We start from the raw sequence: 15,394 nt of genomic DNA on the forward strand, positions 1-15,394 counted from the left end.
CATGGAGATAGAGATATCTGATCCAGGACTGCAGTCTTTATTGCTTACTCAAATCTTGCAGCCCCAGCTCAAGTTCTTAATTCTACAACATCAGCTTTTGGTCACCAAGCCAGCTCTCTTAAGTGTGCCACTAGCCATTCTCTTGATGCTTGTTTTAGATACTCTGCTTGTTACAGACATTCTTCAGACCATCCAGCAGATTTTATACTTCTGGATTGGTGCTTGTATTTGAGTGCTGAGTAAACCCCAGGGGAGTTCAGCCCTGTAAAATGTGCTCATTATTCACACCATTCATTGCAATTCCTCTGCACCTTTTTAGAAACCCTTTCGCAAAGACGTCTTTGATTCTTATGTTTATGATGTTGTGTCCTTTAGCCAGATGTATTCATTTGTAAGTACATTTTGATACAAAGAATTGGCTGTTTGCCTGTATTCATTTTGGTTGTGTTTTTGGATATCAGTAGTTGGCACAAGATGGGATGAGATGTACAGTTGTAAGAGAGAAAAAAAAGGTCACACCATTGTATATTCTTATACTTTGCTAATTGGAAGTCTGGGTTCCCTCACAGGTGCAGCCCTTTTGTACCATTGTATTAAAACTCAATGTTTCCACCTCAGCACTTGGTGGTGTGATTCTGTGTACATGCCAGTCTGAAAGTTAACATAGCCTAATGGTGCAGAAATGGTGGAATAAATATACTTTTTAAATAAAATTTAAACTTTGAGAGCTTGGTTTGAAAATTGATTTGCTGCAGCCTGGTTCTTAATAGGTGGGTTTCCCCATCACTAAACTATCCACACTTTAGCACTAATTGGCAGCTTCATTTAAGAAGACCACAAGAATATTTGCCGAGGGAATAGAAAATGTTCCACTGAAGGAATTGAGTGCTCTGCTGATCCTCAGTCTGGCATTTTGCTGTTGAAATGAGAAAAAATTAAGTTAATGTTTTGCCTGGAGCATATCTCTCCAGGGAAATGTTTCCGCAACAACACAAAAGTTCCCCATAGGCTGCATATAAGTTATTTTACATCGTGTGGGCAAGCATGTTAAAAAATTCAAAAGGTTTGCACTACAAAAATAATTGGAAGGTATGTTGTTCCAGGGGATTGGAGATCAGAAGTGAAGAGGTGATGCTTCATTTAAAAGCTTTGGTCAGACCCCAATTGGAGTCTTTTATTAGGTTTGAGTACCAACCCTCAGTAATGGTGTTTTGGCTTTGAAAGCTGTATTGTGCAGATTTATCAGAATGATTCATCAGAATGATAACTTCACTTATATTCTCTTGGATTTAGAAAGTTGATTAAAAGGTTGAGAGGTGCTTAAAATGATCAGGAGATTCCAAAGGGTAGATTTAAAAAACTTATTTCTTCTACCTGGGAAATTAAGAACAAGAAATTAAAGCAAGAAATTAGAACCAGACCATTTAGTGGTGAGTTCTAGAAATACCTTATTACTCAAAATTTAGTGGAAGTCTGGAATAAACTCCTTTGAAAGTTGAATGTTGGGTCACTGAAGTGAATAGTTTTTTTTTGCTGGGTAAGTTTATGGAATATGGAACAATGATAGAAAAATTAAGTCATGGTTCAGATTAGCCATGAATTTTGAATGGCAGAACAGGCTTGAAGGAATGAATAATCGACTCCTGTTCTCATGGTTACTCAGGAGAAACTCATAGGACTGACATGTGGAAGAGAACAAGTAAATCTTAGGAGTTTAACTTTAAGAATATTCTTTAGTATAACAAAATTTTCATCTGCCTTTTCTCTTTTTGATGCACACACAAATTTGTAATAGTTTCTGATTTTGCTATATAAATACTGAGGAACGCAGTAGTGATACCTAGGATTGATATAGAGGAATGCAGCACTGATTGCTCAGGAACATAGCACTGAAACTGTTGGAGAGAAACATCAAAGAGAAATACATCAAGAAACACATACTGGGGAACCACAGCACTGAGGAATGCAGCAGTGATGTTGAGGAACACCGCGTGCAGGAATACAGTACTAATATTGAAAAATGCAGCAGAAATGTTGAGGAACACAGCACTGATATTAAGGAACACAACACCACTACTGAGGAATGCAGCATTGATACTGCAGAACACACAACTTTTCAAGCATTTAACATTTTGCAAGGCAAAAAAAACATTTTTATTTAAAAATGTTAAAATCAGAAATTCAAATCAGACACCAACTTTCCTGAGGTAGGTTTCTTATGGAAAGGACAGAAAAGCTGGGAGGGAAATGATAGTGATAATGTCGTTGCCAGATCATGATGAAATATATAAAATATTTGCTGAAATCTGTGTGCTGATCTTTTTGTCTCCAGGAGTTAAAAATAAATCTGGTCTATTTACTTTTCAATGTAAGAGTGTTCCGAAGCTGGAACTTCAAAGAATAAGTAATGTATTTAAATCCAAACAAATTCTGCACCATTGCCCAAGCTTTTTTGTGGCTTACGTTAGATGCTTTTCATAGACATGCAAGAACATATATGCAGCTCAACTTCTGAAACTTTTACTAATGCATCTGACTCAAAATAGCAGGTGTTGGTGGAAGCCCTTTTATGCAGAAAGCTTGCAGATCTCTGATTTTTTTTACCCCTCACGTTCTGTTTTAACATCAGTTGTGATCTTTTCTTAACGTGGTACTGTGTTTCTGGCCTTTTTGCAACACTCTGGGCTAAGGATTAGCTAAAGCCTGTTTTCAGCTGTGAGGATTACGATGCACAATTACCAATCTCTGCCATCAGCCCACCTTCCTCCCACACCCCACAAATTGAGACAATGTAGGCAGTATGGAACCTTTGTATTGCCTACTCATCTCCATGATTGTGGCATGCAGCCTTCTGAAAGTTTGCATATTCAACTACAAGACTAACCCAAGTTAAAGCTGGCTCACAATTCCTAAAAGTCAGGTGCATTCTGGCCACAACTGGAATTTACATTTACCTGTATGTGGTTCTCACAGGGAAGAAAGAGGAGCAATGGAATGGCAGACCAATGAGAGGGATCCTAGGTTCTCTGATGTGACGGAAGGGGTGATTTCATCATTTTAAAAGGAAGGAAGAGGCCCTTCAGTCATACACTGTGAAGGGAATAGGAATGAATAGACAAAAGTCAGTGCAACAAATTAGACCATAGGTGTTAATTGTATTTAGGTTGTTTTATGAAGATGCAGGCTATTAATTTGGATTTCAATTGAGTACATTTAAAAAGACACTGAAATTGTAATATGGTTGAGTCAGGAAGTGTATGCTTGCAGTGCTTCATTCTAAATTAACGTCAGAGTGAGTAAGGAATATTTATATCCTTCACAAGCTGACTTTTTGGAATATAATGCAAGCAATGACCTGCTTTGGAAAATGTCCAAAGATATCACACAAGTCATCTGCCATTTCTGCTGCTAATCTTGCAGTTTTAACCCTCTGCTCTTCCACATGAGTTCTCACCACCAAACTCCTCAAAAATAATCATTTATCTAAGAGCTTCATACATCTGGTCTATTTTCAAAGCCCTTATTCATCTATCAAAATTACTCTGATCCTTTCAAATTCTATGTGCATTTGACTGGGTTCTTTCCCTAGATTTCTAAACCATTATATGACGGCTTCTGGCACTACTTCGTTTGCACTTAAGATGGATTTTTTCACTTGATCATAATTCCCAAATACCTCCTCTGGTTGTGATGCAAACACCTCACCAGCTCTACCTACCAACTTTGTTTGAAACAATAATACCTGCATGATTAGTGACCATTTCATTTGTTTAGCCACTTTCTCAAATTAAATAAAAAAAGCTACTGAATTATTTTCATCAAACCTTGGCAGTGCTTGGACATATTTAAATAGATCCCAACCAGTCCTTTGACTACAACGCTGTTGTTCTTCCTCACTGTCTTCATCACTTCTCTCAACCTATGCTTTTCCCTCTAGCTTCGCCAATTTAAACTGATGTTCACTCTTTATTGTCAATTTCTGAAGTGTAAATTCTCATTTTTTTGTTCTACTAGGGCTATCCCTTTCTTTCTCCCTGATCTGTAATTCAAGCAGTTTCATTTTTTTTTTGTTGCAATTGAAACTGTTTCAATTCTTTTTCATGTTCAAGTTGTTTAATTTGTAATTCAATTCTGGCCATTTCCAGTTACTCTCACTGTGTTTCTGGCAATTTTAAATGCTGCACTATTGCCACTATGAAGTCCCCCTTATCAGGTAATGTCAACTGCAACATTTTTGCAAGAAGCTTTGTTTTAGTCATCTTTTGTAAACCATCCCACATGACTTCTTCCACTGCCAGGAACATCTGAGCCTTTGAAGGAGTCATTATTCCACGAGGTACGCCCTACTTAAACCTGACTACAACACCTGAAAAGAAAACACAAATATGCTTACCATTCACTATCTTTGAGCCCAATAATCCCCAATCAATTAAAGATTACAGATTTTAATCCCACAAAGACCCCCCAATTGTTATGATTAATGTTAGAAACTCCAAAGTGTTTTATGAAGTTGGCCTGGATCATAAGTTTTGCAGTTTAAATTTGGCTAGGGTAAACATGAGATGTTTCACTCAGGTATGGTTCAAATGATCCACTAGGGAGGCTTTATCAAAGGAAGTTTTATTTAGAATACAGTTAACATATAGCAATAACTTTTACCAATTACAAGCAAAAAAAACAACCATGATATTGTATAACCCTGAACATATGAAATGGTCCAACCAAACAAACTTCCTGAAAACATACACTTGCCATAGATTTAGCACAGAAAATAAGAATGCTGACATGATGCTAGAACTTAGTCCTTTGGTTGGAGAATTGAAATTCTGACTTCCCAGCCTTGTAACTTCCAGCAGACCTTGAGGTAGAGATAATGCCACTGCTGGCCTCTAGTTGTTGCCAGCAAACTACTTCAAGAGACAGAGACACTCTAGTTACTAACCAGCAAATCACCAACAGCAGAACATTCGCACCAGGAAGGCAAGAAGAACTGCTTCCAGTTAGCCAGCAGAATTTACAGTACAAGAAGATAGAGAAAAAACCTGGTAGCAACCAGCCTGAAGTAAAAACACCTAATCTAAAAACAGCAGCCCAAAATTGAAAGTAAGAACTTGTCACCTAATCTGTCAATTATTCTTCCTCTAACAAGTCTGGGTCATTAAAAAAAAATCCCAGAAAGTACATGGGCCAGAGTAATAATAAACATAACCCATGTAAACCATTTAAGCAGCAATAAAAGGACTTCTAAGCAGACAGCTTGAAGCCTGCTTATAACTGCAAAGAACATGATTCGCTTGTATCCACTAGAGTTTAGAGAGTAAGAGGTGACTTGATTGAACCTGTAAGATCTTGAGGGGTCTTGACAGTTGATGTGGAGAGGATATTTCCTCTTGTGATAAAGTCTAGTACAAGGGGCCATAGTTCAAAAATATGGTTTTGTCCATTTAGGACAGAGTTTTGTTCTCTGAAGGTTATGAGTCTTTGGAACTCTCTTGGTCAAAAAGTGGTAGAAGCAAAGTTTTTGATTACAGTAGACAGATTCTTGATAAGCCAGGAGGTGAAAGGCTATCAGAGGTAGGTGGGAATGTGGAGTTGAAGTTACAATCAGATCAGCCGTGAACTTATTGGATGATGGAGCAGGTTCTTCTGCTCCTAATATGTTCATATTCATCAAAACCAGCTGTGCAATGGAACCCAATGTTACAGCCATGTGACTCCTCCAGTATTTCAGTGAACAAGTGCTGAGGCATTGAAATGTTTAGGCCTGTGAGTTGATCTCAGCAAGATGACAGTATGGGTGCCATAAATGGCATCTGTGTCTCTGAGCTGGGGAGAGGAAAAATATACCTAAATAAAGAAAGCCAGATATGATCTAAGGAGTTCCATCAAAGATGCCAAAAGACAGTACCAGACCAAGCTAGAGTCCCAGGCTAGCCACACAGACCCCCATGGTCTATGGCAAGACATAACAGGCTATAAGATGAAGGCATGTAAAATCACTGGCACCAACGCACCCCTCAATGCACTTGATGAGCTCAATGCATTCTATGCCTGTTTTGAGCAAGAGGTCAGCGAGAGCATGCTCTCCAGCCTGGAAGCCTCGGATGAACCTGCATCTGAGGTCACCATTGCAGATGTCAGGGCAGCCTTCTCAAAGGTCAAACCATGGAAAGTGACTGGCCCAGATCGGGTACCTGGACAAGCACTCAGATCCTGCGCAGATCAGCTGGCAGGGGTGTTTGTAGACATCTTCAACCTTTACAACAATCTGAGACCCCCATCTGCTTCAAGAAGATGACCAGCATCCAGGCACCAAAGAAAAGCTAAACAGCATGCCTAAATGACTCATCCGGTGACTCTGACATCCACTATTATGAAATGCTTTGAAAGGTTAGTCATAGCACAAATCAATTCTGGCCTCCCAGATTGCCTGGATCCACTACATTTCACTCTGCCTCAACAGGTCCACAACAGATGCCATCTCTCTAGCCCTGTGTTCAACCCCGGAACACAAAGATACAAAGACACTAATGTCAGGCTCCTATTTATCAACTACAGCTCAGCTTCAACATCATTATTTCTATGAAACTCATCTCCACACTCCGTGGCCTGGGTCTCAGCCCTTCCCTCTGCAACTGGATCCTGAACTTCTTAAACACAGACCACAATCAGTAAAGATAGATAACAACACCTCCTCCATGATCATCCTCACAACTGGTGCCCCACAAGGCTGTGTCCTCAGCCCCCTATTATTTTCCTTATACACCTAAGACTGTGGCTAAATTCCCCTCCAACTTGATTTTCAAGTTTGCTGTTGAGATCACCATAGTGGGTCAGATCTCAAACAATGACAAAAAGGAGTGCAGGAAAGAGATAGCAAATCTGGTGAACTGGTAGTGGGCAGCATGGTAGCACAGTGGTTAGCACTGCTGCTCACAGCTCCAGGGACCTGGGTTGGATTCCCAGCTACGGTCACTGTCTGTGTGGAGTTTGCACATTTTCCTCGTATCTGTGTGGATTTCCTCCGTGTGCTCCAGTTTCCTCCCACAGTCCAAAGATGTGCGGGTTAGGTTGATTGGCCATGCTAAAATTGCCCCTTAGTGTCCTGAGATGCTTAGGTTAGAGGGATTAGTGGGTAAAATATGTTGGGATATGGGGGTAGGGCCTGGGTGGGATTGTGGCCAATGCAGACTCGATGGACCGAAGGGCCTCTTTCTGCACTGTAGGGTTCTATAGTTCTATGGTGCAATCACAATAATCTGTCCCTCAATGTCAACAAAACAAAGGAGATAGTCATCGACTTCAGGAAGCATAGTGGAGGACAGGCCCCTGTCTACATCAATGGGGACAAAGTAGAAACGGTAGAAAGCTTCAAGTTTCTAGATGTCCAGATCACCAAAAACCTGACCTGGTCAGGTTAGGATAACCTGGGGTTTCCTAACTAAAGCACGTCAACACCTCTAACTTCTCAGAAGACTAAGGAAATTTGGCATGTCTGTTACAACTCTCACCAACTTTTGCAGATGCACCATAGAAAGCATTCTTTATGATTGTATCACAGCTTGATATGGCTGCTGCTCTGTCCAAGACCGCAAGAAACTACAAATGATGAAGCCCAGTCTATCATTCAAACCAGCCTCCCACTCATTGACATTGACTACACTTCCCGCTGCCTTGAAAAAGCAGCCAGCATAATTAAGAACGTCATGCACTCCGGACATTCTCTTTTCTACATTGTTGTGTCAGGGAAAAGGTACAAAAGTTCGAGGACATACCAACGACTCAAGAACAGCTCCTTCCTTGCTGCCATCTGACTTTTGAATGGACCTCCCTCGCATTACCTTGTAGCACTACATTCTGCATTCTCTCGTTTCCTTCTCTATGTACGGTATGCTTTGTCTGTATGCAAGAAACAATACATTTCACTATTTACGTGTCACAATAAATCAAATCAAAAAATACAGAGCGGTTCCCACTCCTGACTGCTGCTCAGTAACTTCTATTGCAAAGTGAGAAACAAGAGAAGTAAAAACAGAAAATGCTAAGCAAGTCCGGCAGCATCTTTGGCGGGGGGGGGAGTGATGGACCTAATGGGCAGGATTTTGATTCCTCCACTATGATTAAGAATGGAGGCAGACATGAGCTAAAAATAGTCACTGGCAGCCACAGTTTCCCAGCTCCATCTGCCTCCAAACCATTTTTGCAAAGGTTGGATGGAGGTGATGGGGTGCGGCAGGGTTACCAGTCCACATGCAACAGGCAGCCATCAGGGACTTTCTAATTGTCTAGCCCCATGGAATTGAACATGTCATTCCTTTCAACATTGGAGGTGGGAGATTGCTGTCACTTATGACACCAATTTGTATGCTGTCTGTCTTAGGTTCAGACAGTTACCAGGGAGAGGGATGGATTGTAGCTAAGGAATGGAGCTTGGAACAGTGGCTAAAGACAACGATTTCCAAATTTTCAGTTGGAAGACATTTCTGCTTATCCAGTACTGGACGTTTACATTTTAGCAACAGGAATCAAGGGAGGTGGTGGTGTGGTAGAGTGGATATCATCAGCATACTTGGAAAAACTCATGCTTATAGATATTTCATTGAGAGGCAGCGTGTTAAGAAGGAAACAGGTAGATTTCTAGACACTAAAGCTGTCAAGGATTTTGGGGAGAGTGCAGGCGAATGGCATTGAGATATTGAATCAACCATGATCATATTGAATAGCAGAGCAGGTCTGAGGGTTTTAATAACCTACTCCTGTTTCTATTTTCTATATTTCTATGTAAATAAAAGGGAACCAAGACTAGATCTTTGGGGAACACCAAAGGAAATAGTGCTGGAGCAGTAAGTGCTTTACAAGTGATTCTCTAGCTACAATTAGATTGATAGAAATGGAACAAAGTGAATGCATTCCCGTCCAGGCTTTGGAGAAAGTTGATGTGGTCAACTATATCAAAGGCTGTAAATAGAAGGACAAGAAGAAATAGTTTACAAATCATTTATAAATGGAATATGTTTATCTTCTAGACTTAATCACATCAAACTCGGTTGCATTTTAACTCAAAATAGCTGAGACAGCTTTCTGTGCCCTAAAACTAATTTTCAAAATCTGCTGCAGCCTGACTTCCTCCTCTCTGAGTCATATCCCACTACCTGAATTCTATGTTCTGACTCAGGTTTATGACTCGAATCTCATTCCTTTTGCTCTACTTTTTGAGGCTAACCTTTCAGCTCTTGCTTCACGGGTTATCTCTTAAAATCTCTTTGCTGTATTCCTGCTCTCTCTGACTTCAAAAACCCCACAAAAACTCATCTTTATAACCATGTCTCTCCCTCCCATTGATCTCTTTCTTGACTGCAATCTATGATCTTTTTACATCAGTACGGCAGGGATAAAATAATAACTACTGTACCAAAAGGCTTAACTGTATCTGCCTCCCACTCTGTTTATTTCAGGGCACTCGTTTTGCATTAAATGGAATTTAACAATGAATCTTATTTTGTAAAGGGGTTTCATGCACAACTTTTTTTTCAGATGAGTCATAAAGACTCAAGAAAGATTGAACAGGTCAAAAATTTCTCCAACTTATTTGCTTTAAAGGTCAAACTTACAGATTTAATTAAGACTGAATACATTTGTACCATGTGGCTTCAGAGGCCTCTGATTCTATATACAACATAGTGCTCTCACTTTTAGCATTTTACTGGTCCCCTGTAGTTTGCATGTCTCTATAAGGAATACATATGAAATCTATTATAAATTGAATGGAAAAAATAACAGGACCTAAAGAGCCAGGGCCTTATGGCAGGACACAACCAGGAGTGCATAAGTAAAGGAGGGTAGATGAGGTGAATCAAAAAGTAGTGGTTAGGTAGCACCAAGCTCAGGTTTTAGGAGAAAAATCTAAATAGGATATCACAGCAAATCAGGAATTGATTATCTGGTAAGTATTTTTCTCATTTATTATTCAAAACTTGGGTAATTTAGTAATTATCAGGTTTTATTACTACCAAGATTTCAAATACTAGTAAAACTTATTAGATTGGCTAGTGAGCATTTTCTATTTTATCTTAATTAGGGAATTTTAATTGGGGTAAGTAGAACATAATTTGAATAATAAGAATATAAGCACATGCAGGACTAAAGACATTGATGAAAATTTGTTTAGTAAAATAATTAATTGATTAGCCATGATAAAGATGGCAGTTGCAGAATGTGGGTATTTGTAAAATCCTTTGTGATCCAAAGCAAATACATCTGAGGTGAGTGTCTGAGACTGGAGGAACTTTGGCTCAGAGTCACTGAGCTGGAGGCCAAACTGTAGGCACAGCAATCCATGATGGAGGAGGAAGTTTACCTGGACACTTTAGGCCTGATTTTACCATCAACATGCGCCTCCTTACAGGTGTGAAAACTTGGTAACGTCGGGCTTGAGGCAAGTAGTGCGATCCATGCCAGCCCCCACACTGATTCCCCCTTTTCCAAGGCCTGAAAATGGCCACGATCAGGACCGGGCACGATGGCCGTTTAAATGCATTTGCATGCATTTAAATTGACTTAATGGGCTGCACACTGAACCATACCAGCACTTCCCCCTTTACCACCGCATTCATCCATTCAGAATTGGCATGAAACAGACATGCTCCACAAAAGTCCGGTTCAGGCGTTCCAGTTAGTGAGGAGGTAAGTGCCGAGCATCTGACGACTCTCTGCTTGAGAGTCCGATGATGTCTGCTTGAGATCAGTGGGGGAGGGGAAAGGGAAGTGGGGAGGGGAAGAGGAGGTCTGCTGCCACTCTGCCTGAGATCAGTGAGGGGGAAAGGGGGAGGAGCCCTTGATCGGTTTGGGTGGCAGGGGTGTGGGGAGATAAGAGGGTCAGTAATGTGGGGGTGGGGCAATGTCTGTGGGTGCTAGGGGGAGGCATCTGTCCCGGGAGGGATGTGGCAGGGGATTTGCATTCTATCATTTCTTTTTCTATCATGCGCAGTTGAAGACGCTGATCGGAGCTGCAGGGTTTTGGGTGCATTAAGCCTTGCCCATTGCTTGTGCAGCACTTTTCAGACTTGCTGATATTTTTTCAGGCAGATTGCTTATAGGGGCATCTCAGAATGCGTCTAAATCTGAAACACTCCCAGTTTCAAGTCTGCCCAGCACTTAGAATCAAAATGATAAAATAGGGTCGTTAGTTCCAGAAAGTAGTCACACCCTTTAGGATAGTGTTATCTGATTTGGTCCGTGGTCAGACACAGGAGAATGTGATTACCAATGAGGCAGTAATGGAAATTGAGAAGGTGGAAGTGAAGGAGGTTTAGCCTTTGCAATTGTCCAACTTATTCGAGCTTCCAACAGCCTCAGTGGACTGAAATGGGAACTGCAGGGTGAATAAATGAACTGATCGTTGCACCATAGTACAGAAAGGCATTCAAGCAGGGGAAGTTAAGATGAATGTTGTGGAAGGAGAGGGTAGTATAAACAGGGATTAGGGACAGTTGAGAGCATGAGTCCAGAAGGCTGTAATGTCTGCCAGTAAAAAGTCTGACAACATACCCACATCATGTCTGCCAGTTGCCAAGGTTCGGGAGATCTGTTCTGGGCTGGAAAGGAACTTGCAGGGGAATGGGGAGGATCTAGTTGTAGTGTCCATATCGGTACCACAACATAGAAAGGACTAGGGAAGAGGTTCTGCTTAGAACACATGAGTCGTTAGGGGGTAAATTAAAAAGTAGAAACTCAAATAATTATTATCGAATGGATTATTACTGGCTCATGGAGCTATCAGTGAGGGTGGTCCAAGCGGTCTGCCGCTGGATTCACCAGAGAGTTTAGTCTCCAACCCTTCCTCCTACTGGTGAGACTGCACTTCTGCCCAAAAAAGTGAGTGTCATAAGATTGCTTTTCCAAGCTCTCCCAAAAAACTAGCCTGAAATTCTTGTTTTCTCATCGTTAGGCATTTAGAATATTTTTGGGAAGATCTTGCCTCAGAACTTTGAAGGCATGCAGAAAAGGGCAGGTCTCACAGGGTCTTACAGCAGTGCAGCAATCTGTCCTCCAACTGATTACCAGGAATGCTGAAGTGACTCCTTGGAACAGTGGCAATGGCAGTGGCCACATGGAACACGAATCTGCTCTCAAGGCAACAGCAAGTTCATGCTCCCACCCCTGTCATTCTGCCAGTGCCCTTGCTGTTACCAGTCAACTCAAACTCCCATCAAGTCAAGTTGGTGCAATCAAAAGTGGAGACTGCTCATCCCTTTGGCACTGCCCTGACAACCTGGGCTTCAATGGTGTGGCCATCAAGTTTGCTGAGGACCAAGAGTGAAAATGAGAGGTCTTGCTGACGAGTGGGGGAATGTCTAGGAGATTGGAAACGTCGTGTCAGGTGCATTAATAATAAAACAATAAATATTTAAATCGGCTTTGCTCTCTTTTTCGACGCGAAGCTGATCCTGCTAGCAAAATGTGGCCAGACAGATGGCTTTCAGCGTGAGACCAGTTTGTGCCTGGAACAAAATCCTTGTGCGCTTTCTTCTGGTTCACTGTGCCAATTGACAAGTATAGCGGGCTTGAAAAATCACGCCCCCTGTCTGAGTCTTCTACAACAAAACTCTTATGCAACCTTCCACTCCTGGGATCTCCATGTCCTACCTGAGTGGGGTGGTGGATGTGCAAACTAAAAAGTGCATGCTTACACCATCTGAATATTGTAAATCATACCTGATTGTGGGTTGAGGGTAAAAGTGGATCAGGCAAGAACACAATGTCACCCTCTATGGTTCAGCAGTGTTGCTGGTTAGGACCAGCACCATATCCTTCAAGGGTCCCAGCATATAGTTGTGTCTGCCCCTACTTATTATCTGCCGCTACTACCTGTTATGGGCCACCTGTCCAGCAGACCAGAGAGATCAGTATCAATGAGTATGGTGCACTGTGTTGTGTGATTAGCTAGTTAAATAGGTGACAATGTGCCCAAGCTGTAAGATGGGTATGCCCCTTCCAGTAGTATGAGCTAAGGTATAGCATATGAATGTGAGGAACGAACCATTGTTGATTGAGATTCCTGGTAGGCGAGTGAAGGAGGTTTGGTGAGTGGAGGAGTGTATGTGAGCTAGTGGTGCTGTTAGTAGAATACAGCATGTAAGATTGCATTCAGTGACTCGGATCAATCATGAGAGGCCATTAAACTTTATTCGATACAGCATTGAGTTCCAGAAGGCTGGCTTGATAGCATTGACTATAGCTACCCGCTCGCACAGCCTTCTCAGCATTTGATTGGAAGGATCCCAGTCCCCTAAGTAAGAGAGCCTCTCTCCTCCTGTCGACAGTGTGAGAGGGAGGATAGGCAGGTGATGGAGAAGGGGAGCGTTCAGACCGAAGGTTTGAGATGTGTCTATTTTAACACAAGGAGTGTTGTGAACAAAGTGGATGAGCTTGGAGCGTGGATTGCTACTTGGAAATGTGATGTGGTGGCCATTACAGAGACTTGGATGACTCAGGGACAGGACTGGATACTTCAGGTTCTGGGTTTCAGATGTTTTAGGAGGGACAGGGAGGGCAGCAAAAGAGGTGAGGGAGTGGCATTGTTCATCAGAGATAGTGTCAAGGCTATAGAAAAGATGGACGCCATGGAGGGATTGTCTACAGAGTCTCTGTGGGTGGAGGTTCGGAACAGGAAGGGGTCAATAACTTTACTGGGTGTTTTCTGTAGGCTGCCCAATAGGAACAGGGATGTTGAGGAGCAGATAGGAAAAGAGATCCTGGAGAGATGTAATAATAACAAGAGTTGTCATGATGGGAGACTTTAATTTCCAAAATATCAATTGGAATCTCCCTAGGGTAAGGGGTTTAGATGGGGAGGAGTTTGTTAGGTGTGTTCAGGAGGGTTTCCTGATACAGTATGTGGATAAGCCTACAAGAGGAGAGGCTATACTTGATTTGGTATTGGGAAATGAACCTGGACAGGTGTCAGATCTCTCAGTGGGAAAGCATTTTGGGGATAGCGATCATAACTCTATTTCCTTTACATTAGCATTGGAGGGAGAGAGGATTAGGCAAGCTAGGGAAGTGTTTATCTGGAGTAAGGGGAATTATGAAGCCATCAGGCAGGAAATTAGAGGCATAAATTGGAAGGAGGTTTTCTCAGGGAAATGTACAGAAGTAATGTGGCAGATTTTAAAGGAATATTTGTCTGGAGTTCTATACAACATTCCAGTAAGACAGGGAAGTTTTGGTAGGTTACAGGAACCGTGGTGCACGAAAGCTGTAATGAATTTAGTCAAGAAGAAAAGCTTACAAAAGGTTCAGTGAGCTAGATAATGTTAGGGATCTAGAGTATACGACTAGTAGGAAGGAACTTAAGAAGGAAATTAGGACAGCCAGAAGGGATCATGAGAAGGTCTTGGCAGGTAAGATTAAGGAGAACCCCAAGGCATTCTACAAGTATGTGAAGAGCAAAAGGATGAGATGTGAAGGAATAGGACCTATCAAGTGTGACAGTGGAAAGGTTTGTATAGAACCAGCAGAAATAGCAGAGGTACCCAATGAATACTTTACTTCAGTATTCACAGCAGAAAAGGATCTTGGTGGTTGTAGTGCAGGCTTGCAGCGGACTGAAAAGCTCGAATATGTTGACATTAAGAAAGAGGATGTGTTGGAGCTTTTGAAAAGCATCAAGTTAGATAAGTGGCTGGGACCGGATGGGATGTACCCCAGGTTACTGTGGGAGGTGAGGGAAGAGATTGCAGAGTCTCTGGCGATGATCTTTGCGTCATCAGTGGAGACAGGAGAGGTTCCAGAAGATTGGGGAGTTGCGGATGTGGTTCCTTTATTCAAGAAAGGGAGAAGAGATAGCCCAGGAAATTATCGACCAGTGAGTCTGACCTCAGTGGTTGGTAAGTTGATTGAGAAGATCCTGAGAGGCAGGATTTATGAAAATTTGGAGAGGTATAGTATGATCAAAAATAGTCAGCACCGCTTTGTCAAGGGCAGATTGTGCCTTACGAGCCTGGTTGAATTTTTTGAAGATGTGACTAAATACATTGACGAAGGAAGAGCAGTAGATACATTTATATGGTCTTCAGCAAGGCGTTTGATAAGGTCCCCCATGCAAGGCTTATTGAGAAAGCGAGGGGGCATGGGATCCAAGGGGACATTGCTTTGTGGATCCAGAACTGGCTTGCCCACAGAAGGCAAAGAGTGGTTGTAGATGGGTTTTTATCTGCATGGAGGTCGGTCACCAGTGCAGTACCCCAGGGATCTGTCCTGGGATCCTTGCTCTTTGTGATTTTTATAAATGACCTGGATGAGGAAGTGGAGGGATGGGTTGGTAAGTTTGCCGATGACACAAAGGTTAGAGGTGTTGTGGATTGTGTGGAGGGATGTCAGAAGTTGCAACGAG

The sequence above is a fragment of the Carcharhinus amblyrhynchos genome, chromosome 26, assembly GCF_965287045.1.
Source record: "Carcharhinus amblyrhynchos chromosome 26, sCarAmb.v2.hapA, whole genome shotgun sequence".
NCBI classification, from domain to species: Eukaryota; Metazoa; Chordata; class Chondrichthyes; order Carcharhiniformes; family Carcharhinidae; genus Carcharhinus; species Carcharhinus amblyrhynchos.